Genomic DNA, 5109 nt, shown 5'->3' with positions numbered 1-5109 from the left:
ACACTATATAAAGGTGGAAATTTACATTGGAAACGTTTGGTTTAGCTGTTATTGAAATTTCGATTTTTTAGTGCTGAAAATTCATTGTCTGCTGGCGCTGTACACCTTTTCTAAGTGTTGCAATATCTCATGAAGGAAATACTGGACAATCAAATTAATGACCTTCCAGGCTTCAGGATGCCTTTCTACACTATATAAAGGTGGAAATTTACATTGGAAACGTTTGGTTTAGCTGTTATAAAAGTTTGGGTTTTTAGTGCTGTAAATGCATTTTCAGCTCGCGCTGTACACATTTGCTATGAGAGGCATTATCTCATAAGGGAAATATTGGACAATCAAATTAATGACTGCCCAGGCTTCAGGATGTCTTTTTACACTATATAAAGGTGGAAATTTACATTGGAAACGTTTAGTTTAGCTGTTATAAAAGTTTGTTTTTTTAGTGCTGTAAATGCATTTTCAGCTCGCGCTGTACACATTTGCTATGAGAGGCATTATCTCATAAGGGAAATATTGGACAATCAAATTAATGACTGCCCAGGCTTCAGGATGTCTTTTTACACTATATAAAGGTGGAAATTTACATTGGAAACGTTTAGTTTAGCTGTTATAAAAGTTTGTTTTTTTAGTGCTGAAAATGCATTTTCAGCTCGCACTGTACACATTTGCTATGTGAGGCATTATCTCATAAGGGAAATACTGGACAATCAAATTAATGACTTCCCAGGCTTCAGGATGCCTTTTTATACTCTATAAATGTGGAAATTTACATTGGAAACGTTTGGTTTAGCTGTTAATGAAGTTTCGTTTTTTTAGTGCTGAAAATTCATTGTCTGCTGGCGCTGTACACTTTTTCTAAGTGTTGCAATATCTCATGAAGGAAATACTGGACAATCAAATTAATGACTTTCCAGGCTTCAGGATGCCTTTTTACACTATATAAAGGTGGAAATTTACATTGGAAACGTTTGGTTTAGCTGTTATAAAAGTTTGGTTTTTTAGTGCTGTAAATGCATTTTCAGCTCGCGCTGTACACATTTGCTATGTGAGGCATTATCGCATAAGGGAAATACTGGACAATCAAATTAATGACTGCCCAGGCTTCAGGATGTCTTTTTACACTATATAAAGGTGGAAATTTACATTGGAAACGTTTGGTTTAGCTGTTATAAAAGTTTGGTTTTTTAGTGCTGAAAATGCATTTTCAGCTCGCACTGTACACATTTGCTATGTGAGGCATTATCTCATAAGGGAAATACTGGACAATCAAATTAATGACTTCCCAGGCTTCAGGATGCCTTTTTACACTCTATAAATGTGGAAATTTACATTGGAAACGTTTGGTTTAGCTGTTAATGAAGTTTCGTTTTTTTAGTGCTGAAAATTCATTGTCTGCTGGCGCTGTACACTTTTTCTAAGTGTTGCAATATCTCATGAAGGAAATACTGGACAATCAAATTAATGACTTTCCAGGCTTCAGGATGCCTTTCTACACTATATAAAGGTGGAAATTTACATTGGAAACGTTTGGTTTAGCTGTTATAAAAGTTTGGTTTTTTAGTGCTGTAAATGCATTTTCAGCTCGCGCTGTACACATTTGCTATGAGAGGCATTATCTCATAAGGGAAATATTGGACAATCAAATTAATGACTGCCCAGGCTTCAGGATGCATTTTTACACTCTATAAATGTGGAAATTTACATTGGAAACATTTGGTTTAGCTGTTAATGAAGTTTCGTTTTTTTAGTGCTGAAAATTCATTGTCTGCTGGCGCTGTACACCTTTTCTAAGTGTTGCAATATCTCATGAAGGAAATACTGGACAATCAAATTAATGACTTTCCAGGCTTCAGGATGCCTTTCTACACTATATAAAGGTGGAAATTTACATTGGAAACGTTTGGTTTAGCTGTTATAAAAGTTTGGTTTTTTAGTGCTGTAAATGCATTTTCAGCTCGCGCTGTACACATTTGCTATGAGAGGCATTATCTCATAAGGGAAATATTGGACAATCAAATTAATGACTGCCCAGGCTTCAGGATGTCTTTTTACACTATATAAAGGTGGAAATTTACATTAGAAACGTTTAGTTTAGCTGTTATAAAAGTTTGTTTTTTTAGTGCTGTAAATGCATTTTCAGCTCGCGCTGTACACATTTGCTATGAGAGGCATTATCTCATAAGGGAAATATTGGACAATCAAATTAATGACTGCCCAGGCTTCAGGATGTCTTTTTACACTATATAAAGGTGGAAATTTACATTGGAAACGTTTAGTTTAGCTGTTAATGAAGTTTCGGTTTTTTAGTGCTGAAAATTCATTGTCTGCTGGCGCTGTACACTTTTTCTAAGTGTTGCAATATCTCATGAAGGAAATACTGGACAATCAAATTAATCACTTTCCAGGCTTCAGGATGCCTTTCTACACTATATAAAGGTGGAAATTTACATTGGAAACGTTTGGTTTAGCTGTTATAAAAGTTTGGTTTTTTAGTGCTGTAAATGCATTTTCAGCTCGCGCTGTACACATTTGCTATGTGAGGCATTATCTCATAAGGGAAATACTGGACAATCAAATTAATGACTTCCCAGGCTTCAGGATGCCTTTTTACACTCTATAAATGTGGAAATTTACATTGGAAACGTTTGGTTTAGCTGTTATCAAAGTTTGGTTTTTTAGTGCTGTAAATGCATTTTCAGCTCGCGCTGTACACATTTGCTATGAGAGGCATTATCTCATAAGGGAAATATTGGACAATCAAATTAATGGCTGCCCAGGCTTCAGGATGTCTTTTTACTCTATATAAAGGTGGAAATTTACATTGGAAACGTTTAGTTTAGCTGTTAATGAAGTTTCGTTTTTTTAGTGCTGAAAATTCATTGTCTGCTGGCGCTGTACACTTTTTCTAAGTGTTGCAATATCTCATGAAGGAAATACTGGACAATCAAATCAATGACTTTCCAGGCTTCAGGATGCCTTTCTACACTATATAAAGGTGGAAATTTACATTGGAAACGTTTGGTTTAGCTGTTATAAAAGTTTGGTTTTTTAGTGCTGTAAATGCATTTTCAGCTCGAACTGTACACATTTGCTATGTGAGGCATTATCTCATAAGGGAAATACTGGACAATCAAATTAATGACTTCCCAGGCTTCAGGATGCCTTTTTACACTCTATAAATGTGGAAATTTACATTGGAAACGTTTGGTTTAGCTGTTAATGAAGTTTCGTTTTTTTAGTGCTGAAAATTCATTGTCTGCTGGCGCTGTACACCTTTTCTAAGTGTTGCAATATCTCATGAAGGAAATACTGGACAATCAAATTAATGACTTTCCAGGCTTCAGGATGCCTTTCTACACTATATAAAGGTGGAAATTTACATTGGAAACGTTTGGTTTAGCTGTTATTGAAGTTTCGATTTTTTAGTGCTGAAAATTCATTGTCTGCTGGCGCTGTACACCTTTTCTAAGTGTTGCAATATCTCATGAAGGAAATACTGGACAATCAAATTAATGACCTTCCAGGCTTCAGGATGCCTTTCTACACTATATAAAGGTGGAAATTTACATTGGAAACGTTTGGTTTAGCTGTTATAAAAGTTTGGGTTTTTAGTGCTGTAAATGCATTTTCAGCTCGCGCTGTACACATTTGCTATGTGAGGCATTATCGCATAAGGGAAATACTGGACAATCAAATTAATGACTGCCCAGGCTTCAGGATGTCTTTTTACACTATATAAAGGTGGAAATTTACATTGGAAACGTTTGGTTTAGCTGTTATAAAAGTTTGGTTTTTTAGTGCTGAAAATGCATTTTCAGCTCGCACTGTACACATTTGCTATGTGAGGCATTATCTCATAAGGGAAATACTGGACAATCAAATTAATGACTTCCCAGGCTTCAGGATGCCTTTTTACACTCTATAAATGTGGAAATTTACATTGGAAACGTTTGGTTTAGCTGTTAATGAAGTTTCGTTTTTTTAGTGCTGAAAATTCATTGTCTGCTGGCGCTGTACACTTTTTCTAAGTGTTGCAATATCTCATGAAGGAAATACTGGACAATCAAATTAATGACTTTCCAGGCTTCAGGATGCCTTTCTACACTATATAAAGGTGGAAATTTACATTGGAAACGTTTGGTTTAGCTGTTATAAAAGTTTGGTTTTTTAGTGCTGTAAATGCATTTTCAGCTCGCGCTGTACACATTTGCTATGAGAGGCATTATCTCATAAGGGAAATATTGGACAATCAAATTAATGACTGCCCAGGCTTCAGGATGCATTTTTACACTCTATAAATGTGGAAATTTACATTGGAAACATTTGGTTTAGCTGTTAATGAAGTTTCGTTTTTTTAGTGCTGAAAATTCATTGTCTGCTGGCGCTGTACACCTTTTCTAAGTGTTGCAATATCTCATGAAGGAAATACTGGACAATCAAATTAATGACTTTCCAGGCTTCAGGATGCCTTTCTACACTATATAAAGGTGGAAATTTACATTGGAAACGTTTGGTTTAGCTGTTATAAAAGTTTGGTTTTTTAGTGCTGTAAATGCATTTTCAGCTCGCGCTGTACACATTTGCTATGAGAGGCATTATCTCATAAGGGAAATATTGGACAATCAAATTAATGACTGCCCAGGCTTCAGGATGTCTTTTTACACTATATAAAGGTGGAAATTTACATTAGAAACGTTTAGTTTAGCTGTTATAAAAGTTTGTTTTTTTAGTGCTGTAAATGCATTTTCAGCTCGCGCTGTACACATTTGCTATGAGAGGCATTATCTCATAAGGGAAATATTGGACAATCAAATTAATGACTGCCCAGGCTTCAGGATGTCTTTTTACACTATATAAAGGTGGAAATTTACATTGGAAACGTTTAGTTTAGCTGTTATAAAAGTTTGTTTTTTTAGTGCTGAAAATGCATTTTCAGCTCGCACTGTACACATTTGCTATGTGAGGCATTATCTCATAAGGGAAATACTGGACAATCAAATTAATGACTTCCCAGGCTTCAGGATGCCTTTTTACACTCTATAAATGTGGAAATTTACATTGGAAACGTTTGGTTTAGCTGTTAATGAAGTTTCGTTTTTTTAGTGCTGA

This window comes from Idiotropiscis lumnitzeri, unplaced genomic scaffold (genome assembly GCF_059441095.1).
Source record: "Idiotropiscis lumnitzeri isolate Australia: NSW breed Sydney's pygmy pipehorse unplaced genomic scaffold, RoL_Ilum_1.0 HiC_scaffold_135, whole genome shotgun sequence".
Classification (NCBI taxonomy): domain Eukaryota; kingdom Metazoa; phylum Chordata; class Actinopteri; order Syngnathiformes; family Syngnathidae; genus Idiotropiscis; species Idiotropiscis lumnitzeri.
This window is presented reverse-complemented; position numbering follows the sequence as displayed.